The 24,296-nt window shown below is 34.8% G+C and overlaps 1 protein-coding gene across 1 annotated transcript in view; it reads left to right on the top strand.

The window, feature by feature from the left end:
• LOC110372564 (leucine-rich repeat neuronal protein 2) overlaps nt 1-24,296 on the top strand; it is a 107,455-nt gene that overhangs the window by 50,603 nt on the left and 32,556 nt on the right. The window lies entirely within an intron of this gene.

The following is a 24,296-nucleotide window of genomic DNA, read 5'->3' as shown; positions in this document are numbered from 1 at the left end:
TCATGGTTTTTTAAAGGAGCTCCTTAATTTTTCCTTCTTTTTATGATGGGTTCGCTATATGCGATCTCAGCCAAAGGAAGCTGTTTAACAATCCTCATGACAAACTGGCTCTGGGAGAATTGCACAGATTGAGAAACAATAAAGATGGACCTTTGTTGATCCAGGGTTATATATCATTCTAGGGTTTCATCCGCCACATCCCATTTCCAGCATTAGGTTCTCGTCAATTAGAAACATGAAGAAAACTAGTCAAGACAAATTAAACGAGCCCAAACTCGATGGGTTTACTAAAAGGCAGTTCAGGGTTACGTCTCCTATCTTCGTGTCCTAACAGCAGACCAGCTCAGTGGTTCCAGAAGACATTAGTATTTCAAATTTTAGATCCCACATATGCTTGCAAGTAAACTGAGCGTGTAACATTCCTATCACACCTAACAAACGAGCTGATGACCTTGAAGACCTGAACCGATTTCCACCAAACATAGCTAAGAACACTCCCGAATGACATTCCTTTTAAACAAAAACCGCATTACAATCGGATCATCCGTTTGGGAGCTACGATGCCACATACACACACACACACAGACACGTCAAACTTATAACACCCGTCGTTTTGCGTCGGGGTTAAAAGAATGGTTTGCGACGGGAAATTCTTAAAGATTTAATATAACGAGCAATACAAGAGGTATCAAAAGGTTAAAAAATAAAATGAACAGCTGATAAATATGGAGTCCCTAGATCAAGTTGGCAACGGTACCTGAAACAAGATTCTATAAAGGATTTTTAGCGCAGATTTATAACCTCACAAATTTTCACTGAAGAAGAAGAACAAAAATTTACAAATTATACATTACATGGTATGTCCAAGCCTCCCTACCATAGGGAGCATTGGACACTTTTGACTTAGTTTATAAAAAAAAATCGGTAAAAAAACTTAACTAAAACGGTTTTATCTTGTGTGCACTGAAAACTAGAAAATAAATAAAAAAACCCCCGACCCAAAAAAAGTATGCAGTAATTATGACAAAAGGTTAAAAACGCTAAACCCTATAAAAAGCAAAAAATAACTTTTAACACTACGTAAACTAAATTTTGTCGTGTCGGGGGACCGCTCTAATTCATTACTTTAGATACGTGTTTTTTTTTTAAAACGAATATTGTAATTAGGTAGGTATCATTTGATTTATGTAAGTATTTATGAAGGTTAAAGCGGTCCCCCGACACGTCAAAATTTAGTTTACGTAGTGTTAAAAGTTATTTTTTGCTTTTTATAGGGTTTAGCGTTTTTAACCTTTTGTCATAATTACTGCATACTTTTTTTGGGTCGGGGGTTTTTTTAAATTTATAATTTAATTTTATTTCATGCTTTTTAAAGGAGCTCCTTAATTTTTCCTTCTTTTATTTAATTTATTTTATCTTAAGATGGGGTCGCTATATGCGATCTCGGCCAAAGGAAGCTGTTTAACAATCCTCATGACAAACTGGCTCTGGGAGAATTGCACAGATTGAGAAACAGTAAAGATTAACCGTTGGACATTCTAGATTTTCAGCAAAAATATAAATCGGTTTATCCGTTTCATTCCGGCATTCCAGGGTTTCATCCGCCACATCCCATTTGCAGCATTAGGTTCTCGTCAATCAGAAACATGAAGAGAACTCGTCAAGACAAATTCAACGAGCCCAAACTCGATGGGTTTACTAAAAGGCAGTTCAGGGTTACGTCTCCTACCTTCGTGCCCTAACAGCAGACCAGCTCAGTGGTTCCAAAAGACATTAGTGTTTCAAATTTCAGATCCCACATATACTTGCAAGTAAACTGAGCGTGTAACATTCCTATGACATCTAGCAAACGAGCTGATGACCTTGAAGACCTGAACCGATTTCCACCAAACATAGCTAAGAACACTCCCGACTGACATACCTTTTAAACAAAAAAAACCGCATTACAATCGGATCATCCGTTTGGGAGCTACGATGCCACATACACACACACACACACACACACACACACACACACACACACAGACACGTCAAACTTATAACACCCCGTCGTTTTTGCGTCGGGGGTTAAAAATAGTTACTTACCTGTCAACCTACGGTGGTCCCGGTCATATTAGACTAAAAATTAAATTATAAATTTAAAAAAACCCCCGACCCAAAAAAGTATGCAATAATTATGACAAAAGGTTAAAAACGCTAAACCCTATAAAAAGCAAAAAATAACTTTTAACACTACGTAAACTAAATTTCGTCGTGTCGGGGGACCGCTCTAATTCATTACTTTAGATACGTGTTTTTTTTTAAACGAATGTTGTAATTAGGTAGGTATCATTTTATTTATGTAAGTATTTATGAAGGCAAAGCGGTCCCCCGACACGTCAAAATTTAGTTTACGTAGTGTTAAAAGTTATTTTTTGCTTTTTATAGGGTTTAGCGTTTTTAACCTTTTGTCATAATTATTGCATACTTTTTTGGGTCGGGGGTTTTTTTAAATTTATAATTTAATTTTATTTCATGCTTTTTAAAGGAGCTCCTTAATTTTTCCTTCTTTCATTTAATTTATTTTATCTTAAGATGGGGTCGCTATATGCGATCTAGGCCAAAGGAAGCTGTTTAACAATCCTCATGACAAACTGGCTCTGGGAGAATTGCACAGACTGAGAAACAATAAAGATTAACCTTTGGACATTCTAGATTTTCAGCAAAAATATAAATCGGTTTATCCGTTTCATTCCGGCATTTCAGGGTTTCATCCGCCACATCCCATTTCCAGCATCAGGTTCTCGTCAGTCAGAAACATGAAGAGAACTCGACAAGACAAATTCAACGAGCCCAAACTCGATGGGTTTACTAAAAGGCAGTTCAGGGTTACGTCTCCTACCTTCGTGCCCTAACAGCAGACCAGCTCAGTGGTTCCAAAAGACATTAGTGTTTCAAATTTCAGATCCCACATATACTTGCAAGTAAACAGAGCGTGTAACATTCCTATCACATCTAGCAAACGAGCTGATGACCTTGAAGACCTGAACCGATTTCCACCAAACATAGCTAAGAACACTCCCGACTGACATACCTTTTAAACAAAAAAAACCGCATTACAATCGGATCATCCGTTTGGGAGCTACGATGCCACACACACACACACACACACACACACACACACACACACACACACACACACACACACACACACAGACACGTCAAACTTATAACACCCCGTCGTTTTTGCGTCGGGGGTTAAAAATAAAAACGTGGGGCCCATAAACTATTGCTGTAGTACCTCTTCTAGAGGTATAATAGGTGTGGATTGCATCGACTTACTATAATCGTAACTGGAGATTTTGACAATCAATCATTAATAATAGAAAATACACATACCTTTCATTAGTTTTCTCTTTATAACGATCCGAAACCGCAACAAAATATTTAAGTACTTTTACGAGTGTTTGTTCTTGACAACTCACAGAAATGACAGAAAGTCTATGGATGAACACCGTTACCAGTCGGTAACGTAAACTACCCAATAAAAACTATGATCAAATCAGAATAAAAGGACCCCCTTTATTCTGATTTCATCATGTCTCCCAACTGCCCATCTCTCCCTACCTCCCTATAGATAGACAGATTTTGGCAGATCTGTCAAAATCTCGACTTTAATTTAGTTCAACTTGTCAACACGCTCGATAATGTAGCGCTAGTGTAGTTTGACAATGTCAATCACGAAACTTTAAGGTAGAATTCCGTGGGTCGCGATTGTCGCAGCCGCGCGCGACAAAAGTCAACCTATGAAAATGTATGGCACCGCTGCCGAGGGCCGCGACAGTCGCGCGCGGACGACGAATTTCGTGAGCCGCTCGCGGCCGTACGCTTCTCAACATGGTCTAGCGCTTAATAACATCTATAGAATTTTAGTAAAACCAGAATTAAATTGTTGACAATGCCGCGAGCAGCTTACGAAATTCGTCGGCCGCGCGCGACTGTCACGGGCCTCGGCAACGGTGCCATACATTTTCATAGGTTGACTATTGTCGCGTCCACGGAATTCCACCTTTAGATCGAAGTCGAAGTGAGAGTGATGTCGAAGTGAGTTTTGATATTTTATAGAATCGACATGCAGGACTTGGTGTTCAAAAAACCACTTATTTACTGAGTACTTCTATTCAACATTGCTGGAAAACAGCAACATATTAATATTAACACTGCTAACACAAAACAATTTTATAATTCTCACCACAACCACAAACTAATTTCATAATTGCACAAATTACACCTCATATAAAAACGCTACCACATTTACACCTGTCATGCAGCAAAATTTAAAAATGGAACCATAAAAAAAAGAAAATCTGCCATCCATTTAATGTTACCGGCCATTGTCAGAAGCAGAACATTTGCAGTTGCGATCTCTTTAGAGCAAACCTTACCTGTTGCGCTTGGCTGTCTACAATATCCACTGACATTCACAACAAAAGGCGACAGTGAGACTTGCTTTTTAGTTTTTTTTCCCTCCATTTTAGAGCTGTACAGTGTACAGCTCAAATAGATAAGACCTTTATTGGAGCGTTAGCTTATCCGCCTGTTCTACTTATTTTAAGTCTTTGTGTCTCATACTTGTGGGTTTTAAGTAAGTCTTTTCGTTTCAGAATTTTGATCTGCATTTTAAAATCACCGATGATTTTCTGATAATTTATTTTTAGCGTTATTATGAGCAAGGGATGACTAAGCTAAAAGCAATGCTTTTTTATTATGACATTCATCGACATTAATATCATTTGTGTGGCTTTGACATTATCGAATACCTATAATTATTTTGACCATCATATTTGTTTGAACTCAGTATTCCTACATATGTAACCGTTATTCAAGCCATTTCACCAAAGATTAAGTTGAATGATAGAAGCCACGAAATTGCTAGCTTCCTTCGGTGTTGGCATTTTCAAAGCAAGGCGCTGATTTTCGTCGCTTGCAACACTGAACATAAGGCCACGTAATTACGTCTGTATTAGGTACTAAATATTCAAATGCTCTCAAGCGGAAGGCCGGGTAATGGAATTTGAGATTACGTACGACATGCCAAAATTCGATTTATCTACCGCATGTGGTGACATCTTAGTCTGCGAAATTACAATTACGCTCATTAATCTGTGGTCTTGAAACGCTGGGACTGAGTCGAAAGTGTCTACTGGGATCAAGACGCATCTAGTCCCTGGTTTATTACTTGAAAATAAACTGAAATAAAGACATGAATTTTCCTAACAATGTGTGAAAATGTCTAAATTTTCCTTGCAATGGTCACCATCCACGCAATATCTTGTGTTAGTGTATTCTAGTGACAATGGGGAAGGACTTATTATAATTATTGTGTCAGACATGTAACTTGATTAGCTACTGGCCCTTAATTTCAATTATGTCTTAGTGCTAATTAAATAAACGAATGTTGCTCATACGGAATTATAATGAAGAACTGTTTTGGTACAAATAATTATTTAGATTAATTTCGTTGTGTTATCATTTTTGAAGTAAAACGATGAAGGAATTATTAACTGAAAGCACTGAAATAAGTTTATGTTAGTTAATTTCATGAAAGGATTTCAAAATTACAACCAACCGCTTCAAAACAGCATTTACGACATAAACAAACCCCAACCACATTTCTGATTATTTATGCATCCCTTCAAACTACCACTGTAATCACTATAAATAACTTAACCAACATTAAATATAGCTTCAATTTAAATAGGGCTCGGCTTGTCTCAGTTGGAATGGATATAACAGGGAAGCACAACGAAGTTTGTTACAAATTCATACGATTGTCAAAGTTTTATATGGAAAGCGCAGTAACACAGTCGCACTTCTGTATGGGTATGTGGGCGCAAGTAGTGGGGGGCTTAGCGCGCCAACTTTGTCTTTGCTAACCAAACAGTGCGAAGCGCGGTAGGCTTGCGGTCCCGGGAAAAACGGTTACTGGGACGAGGTTCGTTCAATACGTAGTTGTGGTCGGGATATTTGCTTACTTTCTGCCCGGAATGTTTGGTGGAACTTTTCCAAAGGGAACTTGTTTTTTTTGGCGATTTTTGCCGGTGTTTCTGATGCTCTCTGACAAGCTTTTCGAAAATTCGGAATGTTTGTGTACTTTGTGTTGTTTAGGAAAACAGTTTCTGAAAACAAAATAGCAGCTTCAGTTGAGGTTTTAACGATGATTGTCTGTTGTTTTATGAACAAAAGTAGATTGGCTCGATTCTGACGTAATCGCGTTTTTTCCTAAAGTTCGAGACATCTGAAAGGCTTTTTAGAAAATTGCCTTCTCTCGCAGTGTTTCAGGCGCGTCTCATAAAATACCTATTTAATATCATTCTGAAGGTGTGAGGGCAGAAGGTTTTTAGATGGCTTTCCTATCTCGGATTGGCGTTGAATTTTGGGAATATATAGGATCGTATTTTTTGGTATATATTTCTTTTTCCTTCCTTAAAGCAATATGTTAATGTCTGAAGTCATATTTGTGATATTTTTATAGAAATATATTTTAAAACCTCAGCTATAAATTGAAATAAAACTAATTACAATTGATAACTGATTAAAGTATCCGACTACTAGTATTTTAATGACTGTATAGTAATTAACTGCAAAATTACATCAATTTATAATTTACTCTCTTAATTATTTCAGTTCATCAATTGCATTCACTAATTAAATTTTGAAAAATATACCAGCTAGTTACCGCGGCTTTATACGTGCTAAGGAGAAATTTTATTGACTTTAGGTTTTAAGAACTAATTAATTGAAACATCAATGGCCCATCCTCAACAGAAAAAGTTATCTAAAGTCCATTTTATTACCCACACATTGATTTAATTAAAAAGGTTATTGTACACTTACCTTATACGACTTCAATGATTGTTATCAGATGTAGATATCAAGACTTATTAAAAATTAATTTATACAAGTTAACGTTCAAGCTTCTTGTCTATTTCCATTTTAATATTGTGTAGGTGTGATTGGCCATTGTGAACAAGATGGCCGTAGTTGCCACAGTTCAGTGCGGTAATGTGTCCCATTGTTTCTACAAAGCCGAGCTTACCAAAAGCTTTCCTAGTACTGAAGCTCGTATTGTGGTGTTTATATATGTAAATGAGGACGAATATTGTCGAATAATTTTCGGGTGAATCTTGAATTTGGTGACACAAAATCGATCGGAGAACCTGTCTGTGGTTTTGTATCAAGCTATACCGTGGTATTGGCTTTCATAAAAGGAATTTAACAGATTATTATAGAAATCAAATTGAATAAGATGTTCATTCCCCATTTGAAAAAAGAAAAAGAAAGTACAAAGGTAAATGACCGGACTACTTACACAAAATAGCTCACAGACTAAACACATTTTTTTACACTCACACAATAGTATCCAACTTTAAATAAGCAAACTTTCTCACCGAGATCTGTAGGTACTAACAAATGCACAAGAAGCCAAATTCACGAATATACCCATATTACTGAAAGTAGGTATAACTACCGTAAATGGTATCTACTGAGTTAATACTTTTACTAAATATAACATAACTAATATTAGGCAACATTCAGTGTGTTAAGTCCTAAAATAGTGCACAAATAACTCTTTGAATTTGCACGTATAACACGTTAGTCTTGCTTCATTGTGCTAAATATGTATTTACTACTGAAAATAGAAGCTTCTGCCTGACTGTACCCTAACACTGAAAACTTTTAGTCGGCCGATAGTTGGTTTGGGCTCATAAAATCAGTATGAATGGCAGTACACACATTACCAAGATCAGGTATTAAGCTAATAGCAGACAGATTGAAAACTTTGATAGGGAACAAGATTTATTTGAAAAAAAAATTGGCAGACTGTTTAGTCTGCAGTGTGCCAAAAGCTTGAATGTTAAGCAGTTGAAATTAATTTTTATTTGGCCTTACTACCTCTACATATATTAATAATACATATATAGACCAAACATCAGTGTGCCTACTCTAAAATAAAGCATACTGCACAAAATATAACTCTTTGAATTTCCACACAACATGTTATCCTTCCTCCATTGTGCTAAATATATATTTACAGCAGTCTAATAGTATCTAGTGCTCTTAGTTAATTAATTTCCACTGCGCTTAGTGTATGAGTATATTCTGTGTATGCTCTTATCATCAAAATTGTATATTGAGCCTCAAATAATATTTGGGTTTGATGAAATATTGTTTAGTTAATTTAAGTATTTGCTGTGGTAATTTGGTTTTAGTTTAATTATATTAAAATTATATTTTGGTGTTTACGGAATTTTGGTTTGGTAAATATTTTGTTTGACTGCATTGCATCAACAAAAACAACAAAGTAAACAACTTTATTTTGTGACTGGAACTATACATAAGTATCCATTTCATCCACATGACTTAAATTAAAAGTTTAAAAGAAAAAAGCCCTTTGATTTTGGGTTCGTTTGAAAAATACTAGGATTTTCTCTAGGCACAACCGACCATTCAAAAAAATATCTGACAAAGCCAGCGTTACTCTACACAAGATCGATCTCATCTTAAAGTACCTTATCCTTCAATATTAATATTTATTTAGCGGGCACACGTGTAAGCTGTCGAGCTGGGTAACAGAGCCGAGAGAAGCCATACAAGCCGCCACGCCTTGTAAAGTTCCCAGCTTTAGCGCGGTTGCTGAGAAAAATGCCACGTACAACACATGAGCTGTATCTAAAGTATATGCTGTCAGTATGTAGGTTTAAATTTTCACGGACTTTACTGACATTTTCAGCCCTATTTGTGGTTTTACTCTGTAATTATGTCCAGCATAAAATTGCATACTTTAAGAGCATTTCAATCAAGGAGAAAGCTAGAGTAAAAAAAAATATTTGAATAAATAATTGCATCCTTTCTACTCATAATGTAAAGGATGCAGGAAAGAAAAATGATAAAAAATAGCGGATGATCGAGTTAAAATGATAAAGAATTCTGAGGATAATATCCACGACAGTTAAGATTCTCTAATGGCACGAAACATTCCTAAAAGTACGTACATCCTGTAAATTATAAATAAATGTTTATAAGGGTGTTTCATTTCACCCGGATTATTCTCTGAACACGTTTTACAGTCATTTAGAAATTTAAGCGCACGAAACATGGCGTTTAAAGGGCGAGTTTATGGGAAAATTGGTTTCAGGTGTGGTAAAGAGGTTTCATTTTACAGCTCCGACACCATTATGATACTTTATCCCTCTATTTTCCCATACAAACTTGAGTTGTAAACTTCTGAAACGTTAGTTCTAAAATTATAGTACGAGTTCTTGATAAAGAATACTTACCATAATTTATAAGTTGGCCATATCTTTGTCTAAGAAAATATGAAGTGGAAACTTAGTCTAGACTCCAATAAGTTGTACTCTTATCATTAAGTTATTTCTTGAATAAATGTAAAATTACTTGGAGTTGTAAATAAATGTTGTTTGAGCTAAATGCTTGGAAACGAATAGGGGTCAAATAGGAGTTTTACTGGGCGTGCCGAAGTGCCTGGCGAAGTAGAAGTACTACTCTTGTTGTGACCTTTTCAGCGGTCGGTTTAAATATTATAATTTTCATGTAATACATTTTATAACTTGGTAGCATGGCACCGGGTGTAGTGTCGATATTATTAAATCCTCTTTGCTACCTATATTTTGATTGACTGTAATAAATGATTTGAATAATTTGGAAATAATCAAATGAGCCCTTCTTTTGTGGGTGGATAAAGATTGTTACGGACAAACCAAGCATGTTCCTTGTGTAGCACGTTTTTCAAACAATCCCGTAGCCTTGACAGGCATTGGTCTTAGGATCCCGTCTTATAGCGCAGACATCATTTTAAGGCGCGCGTGTAATATTTTGTCCAAAATTCCCATCTCCCTCTGTCTAATAATACAATTTTGTAGTGCAGTATGTTCTACATATCATAGTTTGAGGACTCAATGTCGGAATTATGATCTCCTACGGTGTTGAGGGTACCTAACAGGTCTTTGAGAGGATTTGAAACTATGTGCTGCCATACCGAGGTTATTGCATCTTAAATCTGTTCTCAAAGCGTAGCTAGATATTAATATTCTACGCAGACATCTAAGATAAATTTATACAACCTGGAACCGTCTAAATGCGCTTTAATATTCTGGTTACCGCAAGAGATACTTGAATGCAGTTCAGATCATTTGAATGAGGTACTTACTATGATCTCGATTACTTGAATTGTAGCGAAATTGATGGTTGCTTATGTGGTTGCTATAAGAAGGTTAGCATTTGCAATTTTCCTCCTTTCTTCTAAAATAATATAGATATTTGAACAATGGAAAGCATTTTTGGTTAGTAATCTAAAATTTTTGAGGTGTGTCAAGGGGACAATTTTTTCTCTGTGAGCTTTAAACGGTTAGCTCAGAATAGCATATTGAAAATGAATTGCAAGAATGTGCAATTGCGTAATTATGGTTACGATTTTCATAAATTAGAGGTAAGTAGGTATAAAAACGAAACACTACAAGCAAGAATGTTACTAAAATTCGTTACACAATTTTAAAGAAGTCAGTTTTGGCAAACAACTGTGTATTCTGTGTAAAGCAAAATCCGGGTTACAGTTTCAATTAGCTAATTCCTAGCAATTTAGTTATTAAACCTAAGTGTTACGACCTAATCCCATTTGATAAAATTACTTGTTTCGGAATGTTCCTTAGTAAATATTTGTATTTACAAGTATTTCGGAGCGAGTAGCTGATTTTATGATTATTACAAAGATAAATTAGGTTAGGAGTGATACTTGAATTTTGTATTTATTGTAGGTAGGTAATATCTCTTAAAATTATATTTTTTATAACATCTTCAAATACGTAAAACATAGAGAAGAATGGATAAAAATATAAAGGTTTGGCAAAGATTTTTTTAAAAGCAAGAGCACATTTTATCTCTGAAAATATATACTTACAATGCTTCGGGGGAATGGGCAAGAAATTGCCAATCACATAAATACATTTGTACATGCAAATTAAATTAAAATATTATCAGATTGACTGGCGGGTTTCAGTGCAGAGCAATATACCACAAGTTATTAATTATTGGGTACAAATAGTCGCGTACAAAAGTTCAACTTTTCCCATTTAATTGATGTTGTATGGATTAACTGGAACGTTCGTTTGTTCGATCAGATATTAACTACCCGGTTTGTAATTCGTTGGAGTTATTTTAACGGAATTAAGCCCGAAATTACTTTTGATTGTTTTTATGTGACGTGGGAGATAAAAGTTTATTTGTTGAATGAGCAGTCGAGATTCGGTTCCGAGGTTTTAAAAATTAATATCTTTCATAAATTACCATTTTATTGGTATTTTATATTGATATAAATCTTTTAAATGAGTGAATCTTTCAAGAAAAGTACCGTTTTTTTTATTAATGGGGAAAATTATAGCTGCCATTTGCATTGTACCCAATACTTAGACTTGATTGTGATAAATAGTGGCAATGTCCAAGCTACCCCCATTTTCGTATTCAAAATTATTTCATACTTTCCCGTGACTTATTTTACGACGGTCCCAGATTCCCAGCCCCAGGGTGTAGTTCCAAAATATGGACACTAGAAACAAAATGGCGGCTTTCAGAATAGAAGTGGACTTGTTGTGTACATTCGGGGAGGTGATAATTTTATTAAGACGGCCATACTTGGTAGTTTCGGGGCATAGAGGTTCCAGGCACGTAACGCCACAAGTTCGTGTCAATGGAGTTAGGATTCGTACCTACGTTTATTTTTGTCTGCTACAAGTTGTAAAAAGGTCAAAGGTCTGAGGACTCGAAAATTTTTGCGGGTTTGCTATTTTATTTCTGTTTTATTTACTGTATTTTTATACATTGATTTTTAAACAAAATTTTTGTAGGTTGTTCATTTGTATAATATCACAGCTGTCTTTGTTCCTAGACCAAGATAAAGATGAGATTCAAATATTTATCGTTTATGTAGTTAGTATGTTTACCTATATATGTATATGCGGGCAGCCCTAGAGTGTGGGCAAGAAGCAAACTTCGTGCTGCTACTGAGCTAAACTTTGTCCGACTTGAAAATTGTATCCAATACTCAGGGGAAGCAATTTTGGCTACAATGCAGTTTGACAATCCAAAATTGAGTTAGTTACTTAACTTATTGGGGATAAACGATTTATATATATACTTGACATACTTGTTATAAAATAAGCTCTCCGACCGTGTCCGTTTGATTGTTCGCGACGAACTGAAAAAACTGCTGAACGGATTCTCATGCGATTTTCACTCATGGCTAGAGTGATTTATTACACGAGAAAATTATAAATACGGGTCGCTTGTAAAGTCATAAATCAATTTGTATGTAAAATAAATTCCTGGCAGAACAAACACAAATGACGTTATCGCATCAATAGAATACAGATAGGTAGGAAGGGTGTATTTTCGTTTTCCATAAAACATAACATGCCGCCGGCGTTTTCCATAGCCACACCCATGTCATATAAAATTCATTTACTCTGCCAGACATGACGGGAATTTAAATTTTAATACAATGTAATCTGGGGGGAGGGGAAAGGGGGGTATTTTTCACTGAACTCTGATTACATCTCTGGTTTTCGCGGAAGACTACTTTAAATAATATAGGTGGTGTTAAAACTTTCAGGAATAAGGCTTCATTACGTGTGAAAATTTTATGTTCTTAATTAAACGTAGTGCTGAAAATATTAATAAGTTTTTTGTATAAGATTTTGATGGATGTGTAATGAGAAAAGGTGTAATGCAGGAGTAAGAAATAGTGGTACTACGAATATTACTTATTCTGGCAAGTTTACTCGCAGGTAGAGCATCAGTCGGATCAGAAAACTAAAAACAAGAACCATACTAGGTACTACAGTTACTTAATTTTACTCCTCAAATGAAATGTCACTGCTGTTAGAACCGTGTAAGTACGCTTGTGGACTAATGTTAGTAGCGTTCTTTAGCACACTATTGCCGTCTAAACTATTTCAACCATTACCCAATTTAATTCCTCACACTACATTTACCCACTGTTACGAGTAGGTACTCCTAACAGTGGCTACGGATAAATGCACTCACTGCACTTAGAGCTAATCTGCTTCACTTCGACAGGTAATACATTTACGTGCAAACAACTTGGCACAGCTAAATTAACTGGTTTAACTTCTCAATTCTCGTGTGGCTCTTTCTCTTAGAATTCTATTTAGAACGTGGCTTCTTTTTGTAGGTAATTTAATTTTAAGGGGAAAATGCAATTTGTTGAGAGGATTCTGGTGTATCGAGCTGGTAAAGTAATGGATGAGTATTAAAAAGATTGATGATAATGACGATGGATGCAGGCGTCTAGGAGTAATAATAATTACCCGTATATAGGATATTGCTTTATGCCCAAAATTATTGTTTAGTAAATAGGTGTACTAAAAGTTATTTAAAATAAAACTTGATGGTAAAGAATGATGAAGATGGATAAATAGTGCGTTGTTTGACAGGTGTTTTACCACCTCCATCCACCTTTTACTTAGGTTTAATACATTTCCAGCCTATTAAAAATTAAACCATATAAAAGTATAACATAGTTCCAAAAACCAGTCTAAATTAACGAAACTTACTAGTTAACATTAAGCCAATCTTAAGAGGCTAAAAGTCTGTACGTAAATAAACAAAGGTAAAAGGCGTTACCTAGCGTCTAGGAAAAAGCCTAGTAAATCACTGGGGAGTAGGGGAGTGGGGGTAGACTAACTATTATAGGATACACCCTCACCGCTACCGTTAATAGCTAGGATTAAAATATAAACTGTGTTAGTGGGAATAAGTGTTTTTCTTCTCGGTACAGAATGAGAAAACATTTTTTAAGAGTATTACTTTTTTATGTTTTAATTAGGAGTTGAAATAGTTTACTTTCGTAACGAGGTTGCTTGTGATTCTAGCTAGCTTATCTTTAGATATTGTATAATATCTGTGTCTAGTTTGACTTTGTTATTTTATTCAGTAAAAGAAAAAAAAAACGAATAAAAGGTCCAAAACGAACAGGAATCAAAATCCATTTTGGCACACTTTAATGCTATTCATTATAACAGCCATTTGTAATACCTTTAAAAAATCGTTGTTTGTTGTAGTTACTATGGTGCTAAGTCACCATAGCAACTACGCCATTACTCTCAAAATCACACTAGTAAACGAGTAACGCTACTAGACACCAGAAAGACAGTACGATATTTTACACAACGAACCGGAGAACATCTAATTACCACTGGCAGCATTGGTTTACATTGTAATCGAAAAAAGGGCTCTCACACACTCTTACCAAGATGTATGTATCTAATTACAGATGGCAGACTTAATTACATGGAACATCATTATACCTTTACGAGGGTACTGAGCCCTTACACAATGGGGAGGACATTTTAAATTCTGTCTGTATACTCAGAGGCATATAGGTATACGTAGTTAGCTTACCCTCGCACACTGTAGAATAAACAGTCGGCCGATTGTAATCCTGTTGGTTGGATTTTTTTAAAGAAAGTCGTGAATTCTGTCGAAGTTTTGAGTTGGTCTGATACCGGACGAATACCTGATTGTTACGTCGTTGTTACAGCCTTTTTATCGACCCACTGCTGGGCACAGGCTTCCTCTCACACGGAGAAGGATTGAGCATTAATCACCACGCTTGCTCAATGCGGGTTGGTGATTTCAGACTTTATAGGTTTCCTCAAGATGTTTGGTTACGTGCGTACTTCCATTCATCTTCATACTGATTTATGAACCATTTCAACTATCGGCCGACTGAAAGTTTGTAGTGTATGGGTACTCTAATAGAACTATCCTACTTAGGAGGTAGGTATGTGAAGCAAACACCCAGTTTTTAATAGGAGTTAATAAGCATTGTGATATATAATTACGTAAGTTGAGACATTCATAATTACGGTATGAATAATTTGTCCCTGAAGTAGGTAATTATCGTGACCTTAATATTATAGTTTTTGTATGTCCGGGGTGGTTAATTTTTAATGATGTGATGTGTTTTTCAAGTTCTGAAATAACGTCTCATTAATTGGAGTTTTAAAGTCAATAAAACACAATATTTTGTGGTTCAATTGTCCATCGAAAATGGTGTTTTTTACCGAACATTTAACACAATAAATGGGAATTACATGTCGCTTGAAAGGCTAATATATTTAAGCGAGCAAATACCATTAAAGTAATTATTATATTAGTATTTGATGAACGGAATTGAACACCAAAATTACGTTAGGACCAACTTAATTTAGTCCCTAATTACCTATTAGAACAATGTATGAACACCTAGTAACGACTGAAATATATTTGTTCTTTTTACAGTTAATGAAATATGAAATATGAAACTTGAAATATGAATTAGTATCAAATTATATGAGCTAATTCTGCTTTGTAATTCAAGATGTCCGATACGAATTTCTTGACTCATTTAATATTTTTTTACCCACGTTATGAGTAGGTTACTTTTGTCAGCGTCTTTTAAGTGATTTAAGTCAACACTTCTATCAATAACGATAGATGTATTATTCCGATAAATGGCCATGTTTGTGTGTGCGTGTCAGGATGACTAGGTGCCGAACAATTCCCTCGGATTCTAGCGTGCGAGTTCAATTCACGTACATTTACCAGATTTTCGATTCGCGTGTCTGAATTTCTGTTACGTGCAAATTATTGTTAGAACATCATTTTGCTTTATTTTTTGGCTAAAACATAGTTTTTTTTCACAGAGATAAGTACTTTATTTCAATGAATGCCTGGTAGAGATTTAGTTTAGAGTGAAAAAAATTCAAATGCTTCGATATTATTCCACAAAAAATCATACAGGTGTCCCATATTTTTAAATGTACTCACAAAAGTAATAAACGAACACTGTAACACAGTGGACGATAATAAATCCAATAGGCGTGCCCACGCTCGCTCCGAGCATATTTAGACAGAAAACAAATAATTGCTTTTCTCTGACACAGGAAATCGAGTTATTTCACCTACGTGCTTAGAATTTTTGCCGCAAATAAACCTGTTTTTATGTTTTACGGCACAAAGTTACCTTGAATTGTTTACTGCCGGGTCTAGTTATTGTTGAAGTGGGTGCGAAACTTCTAAATGAGAAGGATTCTAAAGTACTTTCGACGCCATATTTGCGTTGGTGATGCGAGTTGGTAAAGTACAACAGTGCGGTTCACGAGACTATTGTTTTAATATTAATGTACTCAGTTTTGGGCCGCTGTAATGAGTTAAGCCGCTTGGAAACCTTCGCATGGTAAATTAACACTTTCCAGTAATTGCGGACGTTTGTGGAATTCGGGTTAGAATCGTACAAAGGGTTTGCAGCAATTTGACGGACTGCGAATAGTTATGTAGGTAATTATAATCCCGGGAGAGGCTATATTTATCGAGGATCATAGATAGTTTAGGTATTACTGTTTCCCGGCGGAGTACCGATTTTGATTATCATTAGGTTGCTATTATATTTCGTATTATATTTTAATTTATCACATGTTAAAGTAAGTCCGAGCAAGTATTCCTTTATTATTCATCGTACAGTTAAGGGAGTATAAAGCTTCTCTATTCTTGGACTAGAATCAATCGATCGTAAAATACCAATAAAACTTAGACTTCTTAGGTAAGTACCTAGAGGTACATATATACGACAACTATAAAGTCTTTTCTTTACTGGCAGTATAGAAAAATCTAGATGATACCGAGCGTAACTGTAGTTAGGAGGATTGAGTATTGGTACATTCATATAAGTACAATCAATTGATTCCGATAGGTAAGAAAAACATAAAATTATGTGCTTAATTTCACTAAACTAAACATTGAGGCGCAAGAGAAAAAAACCTTATTACGCTTCCAGTTTTCAAAATCCATAAAACAATAAATATCGTCATCCACAGTGTTCCAAAGCACATAGCACCCTTCTAAAAACATTACTTTCAATTAACCGCGAACGTATTCCTCTCAATTTCGCGAACTAAACGCAAACGTGGGTTACGTGATAACAAAACGCGGTGCCATTTTACGTGCGGGATTACCGCGGTAACCCGCCGAGTGTAATCGTACCAGGTCGGGCATACTAAGCTTTTTTCGATAAATGTTCGATTACTTTAATCCCGGTAACTGTAGAAGGATTTTTGTAACACCAACGTTGAAAGGTTTTAACTTGAGAGCCATTTTTAAAGATTCGTTTGTTCGATTCCAGGTCAGGCAAGTACCAATGCAACTCTTCTGAGTATCTGAATACTTTCTAAGTATATTTTGGACACCAATGACTGTGTTTCGGATGGCACGTTGAACTGTAGGTCCCGGCTGTCATTGAATATCTTTGGCAGTCGTTACGGGTGGTCAAAAGCCAGTAAGTCTGACAGTCTAGTTGCCCGGATAACTGGGTTGAGGAGGTCAGATAGGTAGTCGCTTTTTGTAAAATGCTGGTCACTACTCAGCTGCATCCGGTTAGACGGGAAACCGACCCCAACTTAGTTAAAAAAGGCTAGGCAGATGATGTTGTGACTTGGGTGAATTGGTTCACATATAACGTAAAAAGAAAATATTACCCACTAAGATATTTTTTTTTTCATGCCATTGAACTTATTCGGTTGTAAAGTTTTTAACTTTCTCAGGTTTATGTTAGTGAAAAGCTAATCTGGATTATACTCATAAACAAAGAAACATAAAATATGTTTTAAAAGTGGCTGTTCAAATAACTATAAACTTTTTATTATGTTGGCATTTAATCGTAGTTAAAGTTAACACTAGTTCCAGTAGTTTATTTATAGGTAACTTGAAATAAACACGGAGAACTATATATTAAACAAAAATGACGTTTACGTCTAATTACATAAAGTAAAAAAATATCCAAATCGTGTGTAGGTTGTTTTCTTAGACTTTGCATGTGGTTTAATGCCTCGTTAATAAACTGGGTCATGGAGCCACCTTAGTACAGTCAACTTCAGATCAGTGGTAACAGTTTTATAGGAAAATCGTACTTATTGCTATTGAGTTAAGGTGCATGACAGTTACCACTGATGTGCGGTCTACCGTACTACGGTTAGAACATTATGTACTACCTGTAACATTCATTTAATCACCATAAAAACTTTGATTTGTTACTGGTATTTTGAATAACATACGTTAAAAATAGAATTTTAATTCCCAACTACATGGTTCAACCATTTAACGAGGTATAACAATAGCCAAACTAAAACCAGAAAAAATGTCGCCCATTGTACAAATCGGCGATTTCACAACTGAAATGGATTTGCCATTTCAGTTGTCGATATAGTTAAAAAGTACAATTTACCGTAAGTGTACCGTAAGTCTAATTAGTTTGCATGATCAATATGATCAGCGTAGATATTTTTACCTATTGATCCAATAATTTGCGGAAGAACAGTATTGAAAATTATTATGATGCAATTAGATGTGATATTTTCAGACGTTACTTGCATTGTTAGTTGTTACTAAGTCAAGTGATAATTAAAATTATTTTTGGTCAAGAAATATACCTACGAGGAAGTAAGGAAGTATACATTATTAAAAAAACACCCTGAGGACGTAAAATATCCTTCCGCAAGTTCTCCAAAATTATAAGAAATTAAAACAAACCTTTGCATTTGTTTGCAAAAGACATTTGAAATTCAAAACTAAAACCCCGTAAAGATCCCGTATTGCATATTTAATATGACGCCGAAAATTTCACCGAAACGAGTCTCTCATTAAAAGTTGGGCTGTAACGTTTAATTTAATAACCCGGCTTCGCTTGCCACTGTAGGTGTGAAAACAATTTTTTTTCTTATGTTTGAATTATGCTGCTGGTATATTGAAACGAGGCTTTATAGTAACTAATAAGGTTGAATGTAATTATATTGGTATGGTTTTTACTTAGTTTATATAGTACTTTAAAGATAACAGGTCTTAAAGATATAGTTATGTAAGTCGAAAAAAGTCCATGAAACAGTCGCACATTGAACCTTGAAATTAAATAGTTCACTCACTGTTTAAGAAAGGTTTATTTAATCATTCCTTAATTGGAGTTTGTGTTAGTCAGTAAACTTAAATCTATTCAAAATCTTGACATAAATTTCTTAGGCAATTAAAATCTTAATTAGCAAAACTTTTATTGTTCAAATAATTAAAGTAGGTAAATTAAAAACACAATCTTGAATCCGCAATATTTTTTCAACTTCGAGTGCCAGACAGGCGTAGTAAATAGCGTGTAATATTACACCACAACCAACATTTATAAAGAAAAAGTGTCAGACACAATGATTTATAGTTTCATTAAATTTATTCTTACTTTTTATATTAGATTATTTTCTCACATATTACAAAAAAAACACACGAAGATTTAAAGATTTTTTTACATTATACCAGTCAAAAGGGCTACAATATCTATTATCCGGGACAATGAAGGAAAAGGGCGGGTTGATTTATAACCCCTATATAGTTTGTATATTTATACTGACGGCAGTATGAAGGTCTCGTACTATATTTGAGCCCAGTGACAGCAGCTGTGCATGACTAATGCACACCACTTTATTATCTGTGCACACGCGACCCGCGAGCATTGTCGAAAGAAAGAGGTTAGGTCGTGGAGAACCAAATGACGAGCGGAGATGTCATAACGGAAAATCTTCTGAAATACTAGCGCGCAAAAATGCGAGTGTTCTTCTATAGAACTCGCCTATTATTTTCAAAATAAAATCACCAAGCAATTAAGACCAATCTTTAACAGAGTGCATTTGATTTGACAAGAAACGCAAATGCCTCAAAAATTTTTGTAACTGTTCAAGCCTTCCGTACGTTGCCTGACCTACAAGAAGGCGCCTGACCTACCTTCCTTATGGCATCTTCGCTATCTTTCATTCCTCCGTGGGTTAGATACAGGCCACTCAGAGCACAATGGAATCAGAGATGAACTTTATGCTTTGATTGTCAAAAAGAATTTTGATTACAACTGCAAATACGCTTTTTCCAAAAAATTGTAAATTGAACGGTAGAATTTTCGTTTCAGTTTTGGTCCAAAGGTAGGCACAATAATTGGATGTATCAAATTCGGAGCTTGCATGGAACATGTAGGTATAGGTGCCTATGCAGTCATTTCGATTCTTTGAAAATAGCTAGGTTTTTGAACTCAATATTTTACATTGAATCAAAGCACGATGAATACTGTCTATTTCTAGTTTTTATTGAAAATTTCACTTTAAAACGGTTTTCAAGCAAAATACGGAAAGAATAAAATCCTGTATTGCGTGTTGCGTTCATACAATTTCTTTTATAATCTGTTATCCGTTTTGTGGTTTTCCAATACTTACTTGTTTTTTATTTATTTGATGCAGCTTACGTGCAGTTGGACAGCCACGTCGACCGACCGAAGTCAGACGTTGGTACAATTAGATTCTATTTAGTTATAACTTCGACTTTTAGCTTTCATTTTTGTGATAGATTTTTCATGAAATTACAATATCAGATTAAAAGTTTTATTACATTAAGAATAGTTTTAAAGATATTTAAAAAAATGAGTTGTTTATTATTTTACTTTCCACACAGTTTCAGTCCATAATTTGCGCAGATTACGCTGCTATTTATTCGTAGTATCAACAAACATTTTTGCGTATTTAAATTAATAACTCAAATTAAATTTGCAAACAGTCTCTTTTACCGGCTTAAAAGGGTAAATTAAAAATGAAATATTATTACAGCGAAAACGTACAGTTAGGTACTAATTTGTTTTTATAAAATTATGTTTTACGTGTTATCCTTCGGTTACAAAGAAAAATTCTACGATACAGAAGTTTTACGCTACGTTGCGTGCCCACAAAAGGTGGAAAAAGTACTCATTTTTAATACTGTGTGTATTTTACTGCTTAATTAAGCTGTGTTGGTGTTTGTGGTGTTAGGTAACAGTAACACCAGTATTTTATGAAACACCCACCGCCCGTAATAAAACCTAAAAGAAATGTTTGCTTTCGCAAGTTTGTTGTGTGGCAACCCTGAGTGGCTTTACGAATTTATGCGAAAATGAAGTCCATATTTTTTATGAGGATGCGGCAACACTAAAAATTTTCGGTCATTCTCTATGCTTATGAAGTTTTCAGTAGGTATAAGGTCGTTTTTATTTTACGGTAGCTTTTCATATAGTTATTATGCAGATAAGGAATACGAATTGAAAAAAGAACAGCCACATTAATGAGGTTCATGATTCCCACTAGGAAACTTTTTATTATTATTTGTTATTTCATTGCTTATTTCTGAACGTACAATATTGTTCAGAATCTCCATACAATAAATACAATGGAGCATCTTTTTATTTATTTTTTAAAGTCTGCTCAACCAGCGAACACTACAGATTCTAATGAATACTACCTTTTATACTTATTTCTTCAGCAAAAAGCAAGCTTTTTAATTAGATAGTTTATTAATATTCCTAGTTTTTCATTCAAGAATACAAACGAGTATTTATTCTATTACTAAGAAAAAGTCGTGGTAATAAAAAAATAATACCCAGAGGCGTCATAAAGTTAGATAAAAAATTAACAACGACAATAAAAAAGGAAATATTGACTCAGTTTTCTTGCAAGTTATATCAGGTTGCCTTTCAGAGGGGAAAAATTTTACCCCTTTCTCATTTCGCAGACTTGCTTCTGCACTTTATTAAGCAACTGACGTTAAAGTTTTTAAACTTGAGATAGCAAGTTTTTTATTTCTTTTTACTGAAGAAAGTTAGTTATTCTGAGAACTTGCAATATTAGCTATAACTTCTAACTAGCTATTAATAGGAATTTTGCAAGGAATCGAATTGCAAGATTCGCGTTTGCAATTCTCCAAGAAATCGCTTGTCAGTCTGTAATTATGGACTTCAAAGATTTTCTATGGCGTTTTCCTAGTATATCGACAAATGGTAATCAATTTCTATGAAGATGCCAACCTACTTGATTATATAATAGGACCTACTTGATGAGATTTCTTGGTAGGTAGTAAGGTTGATGGTTAGCGTTTAATATAGTGACCTTATTATTTTCAAAGAAAATAAAATTATCTTTTTATTTTTATTGAACTACGTGTAGTGGATAACTTTCCAAAAAACGTCAAAATAATATCGAAGTTAAAATATAAAAACATAAACATCGGAATTGAGACCTCCTTTTTAGGAAGTCGGTTAAAAACAAATCCTGTTATTCTACATTTCCTCATGAAACAGCGACACATTTCTTTACTTACTAAACATATGTCAAGATAATTGAATTCACCTGTTTTGACATAGCCCGCTTTGCTCATACAAATAATACAGACACAAGAAAACATAGTGCTAAGATGGCTAAACCTCGCGAGAAACGCTTACTAGGATCATAAGGACGTAAGCGACACATAAATCGTTTTACCGGGATTTCTAGAAAACCTATTGAAGACGAGTTGTTGAGTTTCTTCGTTCCATTTCAATTTTATTGATCTGTTGTTGAGGTGTAAGAAAACAACAGCTTTGTTGTTGTTTGTATGTTTTATTCATTGTTGTTTTATTTACGGTGGCGTGTGCTTCGATAATGTATTGTTACGGTGTTTGTGTAGACTTAGGATAATAATGCAAGCTATTGTGTTTGTTTTTAAAGTTAATAACAAAAAAAAATCTAAAGTTGTTTTCTATCTACTTTTCTAAGTAGCCAAAAACTTTTCTAAATAAAGAAATGAAACAAAAGACAGACGATAATAATCTTCATTTGTTTCGAAGACAATATAATTTATGTGCTTCTCCTATATTAAGACTTGCAAAGACATTATTTATTTAGACTGTTTATTTATGACTTAATTCGCGCAACATCACCTTGGAACGATATAAAATAATATCGTGCTAAATTGCTCGTAAAAGCATTTTCCTTGAAATCAACGATGTTATACCACAATAAAGTCCATCTGTGAGGTTTTCAGACCTTGTTATATAGAACGTTCTCAATCACGGAGCAAGGAAAGATGAGTGGAGATGCCATATTCCAGGTAGGTCAGGCTTCTAGGTCAAATACGTTTACGATGGGCATGACCAAAACGATCAGTTACGAGTGTACTAACGAGGCGTTTGGGTTCTTTAAGACATCTTCCAACGATTTTTGGTATAACAAAAAATGATCCAGTCCAAGGAAGGTGTATAAGAGCGAAGGTAGTAACGTTCCTCGTCCCCCATATAACCACAACTTGGCGCGCTACTTTTTTAGGAGATTTTCCGTTATGGCACCTCCGCTAGTCATTTTATTTTCCATGTTCTCAATTTTCTCAGAAAATGCGCAATAAACGCCTCACTCTGATGAGCTGTAAAAGGAATTTTCAGAACAGTTTCTTTATGGTCTGAAACTTTGTGGTTTTGGTATACCAATTTTGTCTATGAAAGTTTTGGAGGCTAAAATAACAAAGGAACGTTTTAGCAAGTCTGTTACCTAGGTACCCTATTTAATTGGGGCACCGTTCATATCGAACGAAATAGGTTATAGCATATTAAAAAAATATCTGTATTTCGTAGAACTTATGACTTTACCTATAGCAAAATACAGGCATCATTTACCAACTTATAGCCAACGTAGGTATGTTTATAGTTTATTAGACTAATTAAAGAAGTCAAAGTATATCGGAATAGCACACATTCTGGTATTTCAGTAGAAAAATAAATAAATTATGAATCCAAAGTTCTAAACAAGCTATTAAGCGAAATAGAAAACGTGGAGGAAAAATTATATTCTATTAAAATAAAGTTAAAGTCGACTTTTAGTGTAATTTGTGTATTTTGAAAGATGTCTGGAGCAGATATTTTTGGAACAAGATTTATCTTTTGAGGGAAGAAAACAGCTGAATAAGTAATAGAATTAAGGCATCCGTTGGTTTCGGAACGCTAAAACTAATTTTAAAAAGAGTTTCTCAAAACATACTGAAAGCGCTTTTTCATTAGCGATTTTTGTGGCACGTAGCAAAAACGAGCGATTATGACGCGTTCTAGGCGGTATATTTGTACTGGTAGTTGTCAATTGTTTACGGTCATATTATACATGCGACATTACCTCTACGAAATAACCGTTGTTGCTTGGAAGAAACCGAGCGGAATATCCGCTAGTCTGAAAACGCTGTTAAGTATAATTTCTCGCTTTTAAGCGATCTGCATCTGTTTTTATTTTAGAAAATATTTAATGGCTCAAAATGGGCTACATATTTAAACTCTACGGTGAATTTAGAGTTGGCATTCGTTTTCTGCTCTCAACATTTTAACAGGTCTAATTTATTTACTT

Source organism: Helicoverpa armigera, chromosome 9 (genome assembly GCF_030705265.1).
Source record: "Helicoverpa armigera isolate CAAS_96S chromosome 9, ASM3070526v1, whole genome shotgun sequence".
Classification (NCBI taxonomy): Eukaryota; Metazoa; Arthropoda; class Insecta; order Lepidoptera; family Noctuidae; genus Helicoverpa; species Helicoverpa armigera.
Note: the sequence above shows the minus strand (reverse complement) of the source record. Positions and strands in the feature narration are given on the sequence as shown.